Source organism: Pholis gunnellus (assembly GCF_910591455.1).
Source record: "Pholis gunnellus genome assembly, chromosome: 17".
Classification (NCBI taxonomy): domain Eukaryota; kingdom Metazoa; phylum Chordata; class Actinopteri; order Perciformes; family Pholidae; genus Pholis; species Pholis gunnellus.
In genome coordinates, this window is record NC_136544.1 from 4,664,996 (window position 1) to 4,681,023 (window position 16,028).

Sequence of the window (16,028 nt, forward strand, 5' to 3'; positions counted from 1 at the left end):
CATAATGATTCTGTTGACCCAGAATTCACAGCAGCCACAACACACTCCAGCCTGCTGCTCTCTCTCCCTGTGTGCCCATTACAGTCAGTAGAGATATGCAAATAAACAAGAACACAAAATAATGAATTTTATGTATTAGTTATTTAGTTATTCCAGACATGCGGCTGCTCTTTTGCTGCTGACGGACCTGAGCACTATAATATTTTCCCTTGATAACAATAAATATGAATTGGGTCAGATGATGCTACAGCCCGATGTGTATGAGATCAAATCAATTACTTAATGCTTGAGTCTCATGGCCGCGAGTGCTTCCAAAGAGCGCATGGTCAAATATCCAAATGAAAGCAAGCTTCGAGATGTAATTATTCTATTACCTTTTACGTAGTTATTTTTTACAATAAGTATCAAATGGTAACCTCTCTGAAAAGTGAAGCCAATGCTGATGTGCCTCCAACTTGCAATTGTGCTCATGGCTGTCTCTGGTTGTATAGAAGTCTATGAGAAAATGATTTATTCCCTCAGTAAACATTGTAAACATGAGTTTATGGTCTCAATCTCTAGTTTCAAGTCTTCTTCGATACAGCATGATGTTCATTTAGTAAGTTATGATCCATTTAGAGTCAAACAGACCATAAAGCTGGTTATGCTTTAGGGCGGGGCTACCTTGTGATTGATAGGTCGCTACCACAGTGTTGTCCGTCTTTACTTATTACAACTTTAACCTTTTCACAGTGTGTTTTCAGTTCCTGAACATGTCTGGTCGCCTAAAAATGTCTTATGTAGCGCTCTGTGGTACTTAGCTCCACCCTCTCATGTCCCCTCCGGTTGCAAAAAGCCAAGATGGCGACAGCCAAAATGCCACAAACCGATTGGTAAAGTCACACCAACTACATCCACTTGTTATGTACAGTCTATGATCGTAACAAAGTAAAAAGACACCCTCCCGTTTCTTTGACTCGCTCTCCCCCATAATAACTTTCATCCAGCCCCTAAGATGTAAAACTGACTGTAGCCAAAGCCATAAAAAAGCTAGTTCATAAAACTGTTCTTCAAAGATTTAAGAGATTTAGCAGATCAGACGGTGCTCCCTCAGAGTGTTTGTTTGTCCACGTTACCGAAAATTCATTTAAACCTCACAATGTTATCGGCATAACTCACTGAACAGCATTCACTCCAGAAGCTGCTGTTTTTATATGCGTAAACACCCCATCCATCTCATTCGGGCACTGATCCACATCGCTGTCGTAATGAGCTTCGGTGTCGTAACATGTTTGATTAGATGTCGGGAGCGCAGACGGCTTGGATGAAATGGGGTCGGCGCTCTTGAATAATTCAAGTTGAAAACAAAGGGTGTATAGAGGAGGAGAGCATGGCCGTTGCTGGTTATGTAAAGCACGCCGTGCGGTTGCATAATCCGTTCGTAATCAGAGGGCGATACAGATATAGATGGCCCAGTTTCCACCTCGTTCAGTCCAGCATGGCAGTGGCACGGTGTCCCGAGTGCTCAGGTTCACCCGGGGCAGCGTTGGCAGAGGGTTTGATTTTTGTTGCGCCATCACGGCAGTGCTCGAGAGTCATTTCACAAGAACGAAGGCTGCCTTTTTTTTCTTTTCCTCTCCTTGTTGTTTGTTTTTTGCTGCGTCAATATGGACAGATGTTAAGAGTGCTTTCTGGCGCGAGTCATAATTTGTTTGTTCAATAATCTCTCCGCTGTCTGAAAGCGTTTGCCGTGACACTCACACAGTACAAACCCCTCTGAGCCGTGTCGCACAGATTACATCCAAAGTAGTCATGCAACGTTAGAAAACAATGCTGTGACGTCCCTCACTGCCCCGGGCTGTCTGTGGGCCTCTCAGCGCGCCACCTACGCATCTCACGGGACACTCGTGTCTCCTGTACTGTTGTCTGTCTTCCTTTTTGTGATCCTTGTTTTGGCAGCAAATGCGGTTGTTTTTTTCAGGATGTAAACATATGACTACTTAACGGGTGAAATGGTATACAGCTTCTCTGTTTAACCCCCCTTCCCAGTGTGGGTTAGGCCCTGGAAGACAAAGTCCTGTAACCTTTGACCTAGGAAACGAACGTACCTCCAAAAGATCTGCATCACTACATGACTCTGTATCTTCTATTTAAGGCCCTTTGCGTCGTCGTCTCCGACAGAATGTCTGTGCAACAGGTGGTGGAGGACTGGAAGTGCTCCAGCACGGTCCTGTTTGAAGGGCCAACACAAGAGGAGGAATCCAGCGTCCGTTGAAAAAATTCGAATCGGTTTTGAAGGGCAGCTTCGGGGCCCAGTTCAGATGCCAGTCTGAAGCCCTGAAAACACACTGCCATGTTTAAGCCCTGTGATCACATGCAACACCAAGCACAAAGAAACCAGCGCAACATGAAACCTAATCTGAGCTAACCACATTAGTGAATCACATCAGGAGGAACAACACCATTATAACCTCAGCAAGTAGGAGGTTTGTTATTCAAATTTATGTCAAATTAATTACTGCTGTCAGCCGATCCCACGGGAAGAGATTTATTACCTTAAGGAGACGAAGCAGACACGACTTTACTTTAGCCTAGCTTTGTACGAAAGTAACAAAATCTGACAACCAAAGCCTGTAAAGGTCACTAATTAACACGTTTGTTAAATTCGCACAAAAAACGCATTTTTCCAGTCTTCATGCTATGCTAAGCTAATCGGGTTGCTGGTTGTAAATTCACATTTAGACATGAGAGTGGTGTCGATCTTCTCATCTAAATCTTGGCATGTTGGAATGTACATAATACAATCCAGTTGTATTCGATTTTAACAACAAAAGGAAGATTACAAGTTCCAAAATATGTATGATACAAAGAGAAGAAAAGTATTCTTTTTTTTGGACTTCAAAAGACGAGGGAAAATAAGAAAAAAGGTCAAAGAGGCCAAAAGACTTTGTGGCCAAAAGGCCTAAAGTCTTTGTTGTCTCCCACTATTTATACATCTTTACTTGGCTCATCTTTCACCTCCAGATCCATACATGGTTAACAACTAAACATCACCAAACTATTAGAGCGCTGCACTTTTAACCACACTAACACTTAGCTAGCCCTCCTTCGAAGGTTCCCGCCCAGCCTTCATTGGAGTATCAGTTACCATTGATGCAGTATATTAACTTACAACCTTCTTTCTCATACCAACTCTGACGATGATCAGGCCAGAGTAAGTTAAACCACAAGTTTATCATCCTTAAACAAACACTAAATAATATGAGATTACAAGTAAAGAATGAAATCATATCTGAGACCCAAACACCCTGAGCTCAATAGAAGGAAATAGATCATAGTAACTCATCAGAGAGAACTTCAGGATTACCGCTCACTGGACTCTGTGGCTAAAGGTTACGAGGCTCGTGTTGCACAAAATGAACGCCTCGTACATCCTGCTGCTGTGTCCGTTAGTAGCAGAGTTCATCTGCAGCACACAGCAGGACCACAATTTCACAATGTTGCATAATGTTGCCAAGTAATTGGTTAATTCGCAAGTTAAAGAATACAAAAGGGAAGTAAATGTAGAGTCAGCTTTGGACATTTTAACAGCGGATAGGATTCAGTATTCCGCTGGTTCCCCCTCGGGTATTTCTCAATTGGATTTTGGATTATTGCAGCAAATAAGCTCTGTTGCAAACACAAGTTCATGATACGTACAAGTTTTGTTTTGTAGCAAGATAACCTTTTTTTTTTTTTTTAAGCGTGCAGAAGTAACAAGTGACAGAAGTAACAAGCTAACGCTAGGCCATAAACCAACTACACGGCAGTCCCGTGACTTCACGTCTGCACCACTAAGCTAAATGCAGACTAGTGTTCGATGCAATGACGTTTTTTAGTGTCATTTAGCCACTTGTTAGCAACCGGCTTCTTTAAGACATGTATAAGCATAAACAAAAAAACTAAGTAGAAACAAAAAGCTGATTTTAAGACATTCAAACAAGGTTCATCATCAATAACCTTTTCATCAGCTTTTAACAGAGTTGTTGGGCAGTGCAGTATGAAGCTTGCTATAAATGTTTTCCCGCCTCGGGACAGGAGTTCAATCAACCAATGAAATCGCTTGAAGCGCAGGTCTGTTGTTGGGATTTTGGATGGTGTGTTTGTCGCCTCAGGCCATGTGGTGTGTTTGGGGAAAACAAGTATCCATTGAAGAGGAGTACTCACTTTCTTACAGACCGAAAGTTTTGTTCTTTGAAGGCATTTCTACAACAACAGTACAGGCTCAGTTTGAGACTGCGTGGCGGCCGTTCTGTCATTTTCTATGTTGTTCATAAAAGTCTTCTCCCTCCGTCAGCTGCTTCACCTTGCTGCCGTGGTCTTTTATAAGAAGAAGCAGAGATTATTCCGCGTGGCTAGCCGAACCTTGCATAACTTGAAGTGGGCATCGTTGGGTCTCATGCTACGATGACCAACTAAGGTCAGGTTTCCTGAGATCCCTCTTTGGTCCAAGAAGCTTACCGTACCTCCTTTTCAAAGCCACGCTGAAAACCGCAGAACACAGCAAAAAATAACTCTGAGTCCTACTGATCCTGCAGGTAAGTCTGGCAGGATTGTCGGTTCGTCTCCGCGGAGCTACAGAGGGATTTATGTTTAAATAATAACACGATCATGAAACAGTTGTCTCAGATTAAAGCGGCATGGTGCCTAATTTATGCTCCTGGTAGGCCAGCCCGAGGAACCACGTGTTCCACAATAAAGAACCCGGTGTACTTTTCCTGACCGTGCATTTATTTCGATCTTTAATTAGTCTTAACTTAATCCTGATAAAGGAAGTATGCCGGATCTTTTTCTTCTAATTTTGATCGCATTTATTAACAAGTAATCTTTTCATTTATTTTTGATTTTCAAAGCAAAAATAATGAGCAATTGGCCATGGTTGTTTCCTTCTCTTCCACGGAGGCAAAGAAGGGGCCGTATATAGGCGGCTGTACTGTCTACAGTCTGTATGTTTCAACATTCTGTTGACGACTCCTCTTGAAATTTCAAGCATGTTTGTACCAGACCTAACCCCCCCCCCCCCCCCCCCCCCCCCCCCCCCCCCCCCCCCCCCCCCCCCCCCCCAACACACAGTTGCTGCCGTTCTCACGGGAGGCTTCCTTTTTTGGGTTCGGCATTCACCCGGGGATGTGATCTTCACTATTTTACGTAACGCAGACTGCATCCTTAATCCCAGCGGAGCTCCGTGAGGTGGGTTGAAAGGATTTTCTGGAGAGTCGAGGGAAAAGTACTGTCATTCCTTTAAATCCTAAAATAGAACGGTAGGGCCGTTCCGCAGCAGCCGCAAGAGAGGCGTACCGTGCAGAAAGGGGCTTTGAACAGTTGAAAGAGCTTAGCCCCAAGTGAACCGCTCCCCTGATGCTCAAAGCCGACTGCCCAGGCCAGCGGCCAAGGGACGGGGAAAACAGATTAGAACGCTGCTCAGCGAAAGGCTTTGTCCCAGAGCGATCGATTAAGTCTCTCAGGCCACCGTCAACCTAAACAACGTAGCACCTTTTTCTGCATTATTACACAAATTACATAGTTCCAAGCTACTGCACGCTTTTATTATATATTGAACAAACCCTGACACCCTCACTACTTGTACATGTAGTTATTATCTTCATCAGTTCTACCTTCATTGAAGCAGGTTTTGCTTTAAAGGGGACATATCACGCCTATTTCCAAGTCCATTCTTGTATTTTGGGTTTCTACTAGAACATGTTTACGTGCTTTAATGGTCAAAAAACGAATAATTTTTCCGACACGGTCTGTCTGAATATACCTGTATTCACCTTCTGTCTAAAACGCTCCGTTTTAGCGCCTGTCTCTTTAAGGCCCCCTCTCAGAAAGAAAAAGCCCAACCTGCTCTGATTGGTTGGCGAGATCAATATGGCGCATCTTTGCAAAGGTTGTTCCAGAGACGGTTCAGAAAGGAGACGCCCCGCTGAGAGCCGGTGTCCGTTTTTTGTGTCACGTGGGTTTTTGCCACTGCCCCGCCCCCTTTAGGAGACTAGCGGCAGGTCCAGAGTCTATTAACTCCAATGGGAGAAGTGAACATGAACACAGATTAGGAACAATTATTTTGCTGCACTCACCAAAGTAAATATTGGACCCATTTTTCACTAGCCACATTTCTCCGCAGCCAGAGTTAGCTGGCGGTTAGCTTAGCATAGCCTTAGCATAATAGCTAGCCTGGTTCTGTCCAAACGTAAAGAAACCTACTAGCAACTAATTTACAGGATATATCTCGCAACTTCTCCCATAGTCTTTATTCATGCTTCTGCACACCAAAGAGGTCTTTACATGTGCTCAGAATAAATAAAAGCAAAAGCAAACCTACAGTAAAGCCTACATTTTCCATTTATTATCATCATAAATGTTGAATACAACAATTCACATCACATCTTCATACATTTTCAAATAGCCCCGGTTATCCTGTAAAAGAAATAATGCAATAAATCCGCATATGAAGCTAATGTATGGAGACTTTGAGGGGCGGATATTTATGGGAGTTTACAAAAAGGCAGTGGAGTCAGGTGACAGAGCTCCTCCTTGAGAGTGTTGTTTTGAACTCTTTCACCCCTGCACTGCATAGCTTCTGTGAAACTGATATGTTGTTTGGCTCAATATACATTTCAAAAGCCTGAAGGAAATTGCTAATTTGCTTAAGTTCCTCAAAAACTGTATTTCAAGAGAAAATCTAATTCTGGAAAGTAAGCAGTAAACAGTTTTACCCAGAAGCTTTGAAAATAGAAAAGCCAATGTCAAAACACTCATCTTGTAACGCTCGACTCCTTTACGGTATTGTCCACTGTTGTAATGTGGGATCATAGAATTAGACAATTGAGTTTTCATTGTGCGAGAAGAAAGCGCTGGAGGGGGGAGGAGGAGGGGGAGCGACTGCGAATAGAGGGGTTTGTTGAGGACAATGGCTCAACTAAGCAAGGCCATCTGAGGTCTGTTCATTCTTACCTCATGCTCCCACAACACAATGTTCATTCATTCATTTCACTTCAGTTATCCAAGAAGGAGCACAGGCACGTCCAACACTCTGAGAATAACCCTCAGAATGAGAGAACAGGATGAAGTATGCACACTTTCACATGTATACGTATATATATATATATGTGTATATATGTATATATGTGTATGTATGTATATGTGTGTATGTCTGTATGTATATGTGTATATGTATGTATATGTGTATATGTATGTATACGTGTATATATGTGTGTATGTGTATATATATGTGTATATGTGTATGTATACAGTATATGGGTATATATATGTGTATATGTATATATGTGTATGTATGTATGTATGTGTGTATATATGTGTATATATACAGTATATGTGTATATATATATGTATGTATATATACACTAAATGTATATATGTGTATGTGTATATATGTGTGTATATATATATATGTATATAATATATATTCCTGTTTACATTCAGTTTATTCAGTTGCAATTTCCTTGTAATATATATTAGGCTTACTTGCAGGACCTTCTTTTAATATTTATCCATATTTAATTAGTATTGTTGGCGGGGGCCTGGGACTCTAGATTTTCTGCTCTTTGTTGTGCGTTAGATACATTTTTTTAATCTATTTCAGCTATTTATTCATAATCTTGTAGCTTTTTATTTCAACCTTTTATCGATGTCTTTCAACGTTGGCTCACTATCCACCCATTACCATATTGTATCAAACTTTCTGCTTGCTATGCACTCCCAATGGCACCACGAGGTGTTCAGGTGTTACAGCTGACGCATCACATGTAGATTTTGGACTAAACCTAATGGTGGTTCCACCGCCATATCTATCCTTCTCTCTGTGCCCTGAGTGACACTTTAGTGCTGCGTGTGGAGGACGTGGAAGGCTTTAATCTGGAGCCAAGTGAGAGTTCCTTGATGATGGATCCCTGACGATGGGGAGCCGTGTCGGTGGAGGGAGTGAGTCATCCATCATCTGTCCGCTGCGTTAGGTTGCCGCCGGCGCTGGTGCAGAGCCGAGTCAAGCCCCGTATCTCACGTCGCCGAGGGAGCGCTGACGTCAGAGCTGTCACTGTTCCACTCTCTCATCAGCACCCACTCACAGAGCTCCGGGTATCGTCAGGGTGAAATACAATAATAGCACTGAGTGCACTGTCTTCATTTAGCCCCCCACCCCTCCCCGTCTCTGTGTTGTGAGTCCTATTTTCTTATTTGTTTTTCTTCAACAGCTTCTCCCTCCTCTCCCCTCCTCTCCCCTCAAATCTTCTCAGCAAATACTCAGAGAAAGTTCATTCCCCTCCAGCTCTGCCTCGGCGTGTCACTCTGATCTTGGTGATTCAGGTGCAGTTTGATACAAGATAACTCTACTGTGAGACTGACGCGTTGTTTGTGTTTTTGACCGGAGCATCACAGCTCTAAAGCGCCGCGTACATGACATGGACAGCCCTCATGAGTGAGTCAGAGTGTCGGCCAAACATCCGGAGAAATGACCGCCCACGCGCAAAATGCAGAAAAATGACGCGGATGTGCTCTTAAGCAACTTTTCTTTTCTTTTTTCCCCCTTCATCTTGTTCGTGGAATTGATAATACATGTGCAGCTGCTGACTTCTAGTGAAGGAAGTGAGTCATCATAGGATGAATTACAAAGGTTGCATAACTAGTGTGCCAGCTCAGCATATGCTTCCCCTCCCTATGAACGGACTTCTAGGTAGCGGATTAGCAGTTCTAAACATGATTATGAACAAACCATAAACATATTTGGGTAAAGTGGTGTTGTGTTTCCGTTTTGGGTTAAAGCTGCTGGTGTTTACTGTCCTCTTATTAATATGTTGTTTATAATACCCACATACATACATACCTAGACACTTTTAATGACCAGATCCATATCTGACGACATGCTGCGGTCTCGTGGTTGTTGAGGCTATACTGCCCTCTTGTGGTAAATTAATCTTCACAGCCACACTAGGTGCATGAAGTGTTTTTTATGTTTAGTATCCACATGTGAGTAAGACTGTATGGAAAAAGAATACGACGATTTAAAAAGTAGTTTGTTAATTATAACGTGGCGAAAAAAAAGAAAAATCACCCAAAGCGTCTTTGATCAGATCATGTAAAATTACAGTTCACAATGACATAACATGTGTGTATATCTTCTACCCCATCTTTAAACAGTCAGTCTGCACCACCTCGTCTACCCATCCCAGTGGCAGATGAAGTACTCATATCCCAAAAGTACCGATACAACAGTGTAAAAATACTCCATCGCAGGCAAATGCCCTGCATTCAAAGGTTTACACAACTATTATCGTTAAAATATACTTAATTAAAAGTACTTGTTCAGCAGAAAATGTCCCTTGTAAGTGACATGTTATTATTATATATGACATTATTAGATTGTTAGTACTGATGCATCAATATGTAATATCATTGCACTGATGTAGCTGCTCACAGTGGAGCTAGTTTTACATTTTACATTAGATACATTTGTTTATTGTGGGATAGCGGAGTTGGAAAGTTGAAAGAAATCAAGGTTTTGATGGACAAAACGTTTTAGTGAATTACTGGAGAGCTGTATCTCTTTGGGCTTTAGACAATTATGTCACCTTTTCGTAAGAGAGCACAAGCCCTAAAGCTTCTGTTTAATCCTTAAAATGCATCGTGTTTTAAAAGCTCATGTGTTTCCTGTCTGGTAAATCTAAAGATGTTTATACATAATCTATAGAATAAGTGTAAAGTTCATCCATCTATCCATTATCTATAGTTTTGCTTATCCGGGGCAGGTTGTATAGTAGCAAACAATGTAAATACCCTCGTACTCTAGTACCTCAAAATAGTATTGTTGCTCATAGAAAGCCTCACTGTGCTGCCCACCTAAACATGTCTTGTCAATAGGAGGGATGAATACAACAGAACACAGATGTCCAGTATGTCCCACTCTGCATGATGCTCTGATGGTCCTGGCAGCTGAAGCCTTACAGGCCATGGCCGCATGGCCGGCTGCCCGTGGGTTGATGGGAACTGTGGCCAATGACCACTGGGATATCCGAGCCAGGAAGGGCGGAGTGAAAGTCCTTCCTCCCTTGCCAGAGTCGCTCTGCCTGACGGACGGTACTTAGACGGGCTAAGCTGTACGCGTCTCTCTGTGGAGAGTAGAAACAGAGACTGCCCTCTCTAGTAAATGTGATCCCCGGTCAGCGAGGGAAAGTTTTCCTGAACTTTTTCTGACGGCACCATCTACCATGGATCTTCTTTATTCATTCAGGCACGACATGAACTATTTAATATCAGGCTCGACGCTTGAATTTCCAATCAGCTCAGTGATTAGACAAAATTCTAGACGCCACCAAAATAATGATTGTATTATTCATGCTGCATGGGGAAAATGTACCGCAGCGTTGAAACATTGCCGAAGATGCTGCCTATTCAGTTTAATGAGAGTGACTTGGCTGGCGCAGTTCCTGCTCGGCTCTTAGACTTTGCTTATTTTTGCTTTGTAAAGTTTAACCTCCGTGGATAGAAGAAATCGTAATAGAAAGAGTCATTATTCACCTTGCTTGCAGTTTGAGGTGTCGGCTTTACAATGGTGGTGTCTAGGGTAAATGCTATTGAGACCGGGGGGGACTTGTTGTTGCAACACAGTGAGATTTCCTTCATCTTTATTGCAGAGTAGGGGTCAAGCCTCAAAAACACGGGGACCTACGCTTCCCATAATGCAACCAGACAGTGTCTTATTCCAGACACTCCCTGCCCAATAAACACCCATATCTTTGAAACGCCTCCAGTTTAAGCACATTATATATTTATATATTTGTCAACTCCAAGCCCACGCCCAAATCACCCTGATGACATCATCAGGGTCATTTCCTGAGGCCTTAGAAAGCTCCCGTCACAGCCACAGAGGATGCTATACAACTGTTTTTAGCAGCAGAGTAGAACTCTGTGACGAGTAAGCTGAAATGTAAAATCTGCAGAGTGCCCCTTTATTATCTCAACCGTGAATTCTGAAAGTATATAGAGTTAGTTTTCTATTTCTAATCATTGTGAGCATGTTACAAAAATCATTACAAAAAGTGTGTTGATGTATGCAAATAAACAACAAACCAATGTGTGAAAATGTGGAACCACTTTTTACTACAGAGGTTTTTTTCTTAATTTATTTGAATCTCAAAGCAAAAGATCAAATGGAAACACAGAAAATGACATCATCATTACAACCAGCCCCATTAAAACCATCATCTGTATGATTACAACCAAAGGACTGGTGTTGGCTACTAAACATAACAAGGATGGAGAGAATGACTGAAGTGATACTTTTGCTTTATTTATGTGCCGAATAAAACTAGCCTTTAAAAATATCAAAACGCATATTTGACCCCGGATACAAAGCAGAGAGACAAAAAGCATTTAAGCCGGAGCTATCTTCAGGATTTTGGTTATACTGATTTAATCTTGGGCTTTAGCAGCTCTAGCATTGCAGAGTGTTGTTATTCTATTTGTAGCGTTGAAAGACGTCCCAACGGCCAACATCAGTTCTTTTCCTTTGACGTCTTCCCGTTGATGAGGCCGGACTCCCAGCGTTGCCACAGAGGAGCCCTCTGACCTCCTGCTCTGTGAACTTTTGACTCCTGCTGTGAGATAAGACAAGCCAGATTTAGAGGAGATCAGCTCCCTTGTCTTGATCCGCTGAATTGGAGAACAATTATAGAAGCACTCGTACTAATCCAAGCATTTGTAAAACAAATAGCGTGTGGGAACACCTACAATCTAATGTCTTTCTAACCCATGATCCAGAAGGCCTCACTTACGGTAACATATCTGAAATCGGATTCAACCTGAATCTCTCTCCTGATATAAACTGCGTCAATCTGTGAGATGCCAAGAACAAAAACTTCTTCCTGTAGTGTTTCCTTGAATTGGTGACAGTACAACACAATGGCTCACTTTGTTCTCGCCAGCTTTGTACACTAAACACGTGGGAACAGATCGTACGTACAGAACAATGGAGGAAACAAGAAGTAAGCCATTTACAGTGATTGGACCTGGCACATCACCTGTGTCTGCTCCGATTTCATCTGGTCTTTCTTGGAGGGCGGCGGCCAAACCCGTTCCAGTTTCCCCCTGGACTGTTTCCTGACATCTTAAGGACAGAAAAAAGGGATTAGGATGTTGTAAAGGGATTTGACTTTCAGGCTTCAATTCTCCATTAAACCAATCAGGATTTCACAAATTGAGTCACACTAATCCTTATTTGTTGGTCTGCCGTAACGTAAGCAGCAAACGGTAGCTGCTAACTAGCTTACTACCTCTAGTAGTAACCTGTGTGTTAGCTTCCTAAGCCGGCTGCATTTCACACTTCATTATTTTGTGGGGTAACATGTTAATCGTAAGAAAAGTTTACGACAAGCACATCCACTGTGTAGACTTTCTTAACTGTGCGATGGCCGGTCCTGGGGTTCTACTTCATCCGAATTTCGGCTAACATTAGCGACTCTGGGAAAAGTTTAGCCTACAGTAACCCAAGCCAAACTCACATTGTTCCCACTGTGGCGCGGCTTCCAAAGCTGATCGAGGCCATTCGTGAAGTACCTACACATTTCTGTGGTGATCCTATATTTCGTATGTATCATCCTTTTCGGTTCATGCCCGTTTTTCCCGTTATTATATTTGTCGTGAAACAGTTTGGACGTGTATTCCCGGGAATCCTGTTTCCCCAGGATTGAACCGCAAGGTTTTCACTCAATACATTTCCAACTCCAGAGTTCACTTGACAGCAGTCCACGACCACCCCTTCGACGCAGACCAGAAAGCGGTTGTTTGGTCCGAAGCAGAGTTCAAATGCAGCATTTACACCGACCTAAACAAACCGCACCAAGGGGCTAAACCCCGCAGGGTTCAGACTAAACAACGCACCCTCAAGTCTTTCAGCATCATGTGTGCCTGTTCTCATTTTGAAACTAGTCAGCTGGAAACAATAAAAGTCAACTTGAGACAACATTTTCAAATCGACTCATTAAGCTAACATTAGCATAATTAGTTACCTAGCCACAGCTGATAAACTTAGCTAGCAACAGTTGTTGTTTTCAGCCAACCACTGTCTAAAACCAAGGAACTACAGTTTCGCAAATGAATGCAACATGAAAAGCTCGACAGGCATAGCAACAGCCTCAGTTAGATTATTCTAGGTACGTACGTGTAGCATGCTTAAAATGGGTGCTGCTTTGAAATGTCGAAGGCGTCGATGTGATGTAACGTCATTAATCACTGTATATTTGACTCTATGAAGGTTATATTTTTCAGTGTAGTGTCAAAGCTGTGCTGAAATGTCCTCAGTGAAGACATCCCAGTGTATTTGGGTTGTACATCCTCATCCAGCATTGTGTGTCATGGCTGGTTAGGATAACACACCACAGCTCATTTGACCTTAAGAATGAGTCATTTCCGTCAGTTTAGCCCAGTTTTACCCCCCCCCCCCCCCCCCCATACATATTGTGTTGCTGTCACATGCAAGCCTCATCATCCTCACCTCAAGTCAACCCCACACATCATTATCCATCCGCCTTGGCTGAAAGTACTAGCTCGGTGCTGTATAATGAGCCGGCTGCCTCCAAGCTCTCCTGCCATGCTTATAGGCCATAACAACAGAAAAATGCACACAAGCTGTGCATACTATCAACAAGACCGATCAACTGTCTGAAGTCATTTGTATTACTATTTACACAACACTATAACCGAACTAGAACTGCCCCTGGCTCAAGCTTGGGTGCAGACAAGGAGCCTCCATGTTGCCACTGAGCCCGCTGGCATCAGCTGACTCCGATCAGGCAGCCGCTGGAGTGATTCGCCCTTAACCGCTGGTGACAGAGCCGACACTAAGTTGTCGATAAGACTCCTCGGATAACACTGGGTGATGCTAATGCGGGGAGGCATTCATTAAAGTGCTCAGACTGAGTGTCAGAAGGCCGCGATGTGCAATGAATAAAGATCTAAATGACTCTTATTAGACATCCAAGTGTTTACATGATGCATCTGAACAGCCTGATGGAAATAATCCAATAGATGTTTCAGTATTTTCCACTCATGTTTTCATTGCATTGTCAGTAATGTTAATCCAAATGATCAGATTGGGCTTCACTGAAATATTGTACAATTTAACCGCCATGGTGCATGCAAGATTACACGTGGTCATCATCAGTGGTGGAACAAGCCCTCTGTTGTATTAATACTTTTACTTCAGTAGAAGAACAATGTAAAAAATACTACATTGCAAGTAAAAGTCATGCATCCATAAGATACTTAAGTGAAAGTGCAGAGTTATTGAAAGGAACAGCAGTACTTTTACTTTTGATACATAAGTATCAAAAGTACAATGCTGAGAATAATAAACCCCTTGAGTGGTATACTATATATAGTGCATTAAATATATTGTATACTGGTACTAACTTGAGCTGTATATTCCACCACTGATGTCGAACTCACCTGGCATCGGTTTGAACCGTGACCTCTCTCCGTCTTCACTACTCCGCCTGCTCTCTCCGTACAGAGTGCATCTCTGTCTGCGCAGCTCCTCCTCTCTTTTCTTGGCCTCCCGGATGTCCTTCTCCACTTCCGGCTTCAGAGCGAGGGCCGGGCGCAACTTGAAGAAGGGGTTTCCTCTGAGGTTGGGAGATTCTTGAGCCCCGTTTCCCTCCCTGGTTTCGCCCCTAGTATCCACAGCCGACGTAGAGACGTCTGTGTTTATGGAGTCCATGCTTCTGCACAGGTGTGCGTGTTTGTCTGGTTTTGCGTGGGGAGACGAGTGCGTTTTGTCTCGAGAACCACCAGTTGGGCTCATTGGTCTTAAGACTTCTGCGTGTTTCTCAGTCTCTTTATACAGCCTGAAGGAATGTGCTCTGGAAATGGGGCAAATTTTGAGTGACAACATCTCCAGGCTACGCGTGCGCTCTAGCACAGAGGGGTAAACGCGACCTTTCATTTGGGGTTTCCGGTGCCTTGCCGGACCCTCCGCGTTATCCTGCTGGAAAGCCTCAAACAGCAGTTTTGTCTCCTTTAACTGGCGGACTTCTCCTTTGCTGTACCCACCTGGGATCTTCCCCTGGTTGACCAGCACCAGCTCTCTCTGACTCTCCTGACTTATCTCCTTCTTCATCTTCTGCTCGGAGAACTGCCAGTCGCTGCGCTGCTCTGGGCCATACTTGGTGAGAAAGGGCTCAAGTGAAATACTGTTCTTAAAGGGGATCTCTAGCACATCCAGATTATCTGCGAGGTTGAAGACACCACCGGCTCTCTGCAGGTTCTGCTTCTCCTGGGCTTCCTGGAGGGTCTGCCTCTCAATGCAGGTCTCAACGACCAAGCGTCGGTGGCAGAAGGACAGAAAGGGAATTTGGGAGGAAGATGTGTCTTTGGGGTCTCTTTGAGACAAGTCTGCAGGTATCCAGCTGTCACTTTGATCATCATCAGAGTCTCCTGCCTCTGCTCTGGCAATCTTGTGATGCTCTGACTCTACAGGCGTTGTTGACGAAGACATCCCTGCCTTTGCTTCGACGTCTTTTCTCTCATTCTTTTCCATCGCGTGAAATCTACTCTCTTCTTCCTCATCTCCACCTGTTACGTGGCCTTCTCTTGCTTTCAAATCATCTACTTCAGTCCCAAGCACGCGTTTTGTCTCGCTTCTTGTCTCTTGGACAACCAGCCAGGAGGCGTGAGGGCTCTCTGGTGTACATACATCCTGACGGAGCTGCAGTAGTTGCAGACGTTGAAGCAGTTGCTCCCCTTGTTGGATACCGGTAGATATTCTCCCGCTCCCATCTCCCTGCTTGTCCTTTGTCGCCATCTCTTCGGAGCCTTCAGAGATGGAGAGTCGGGATACTGATGTGGTGCCACTCTCTCTCCTCATCCAGTTATACTTTGTGAGGGCATAGTTCAAAGATCCCGTGTCAACATGCTCTTCATCACCATTGGACTCCTCTGCTGGGACGTCCTGTACCTGTGGCTGACAGGTTGCTGCGTCTATCGGGGTTTGGTCGCATTCG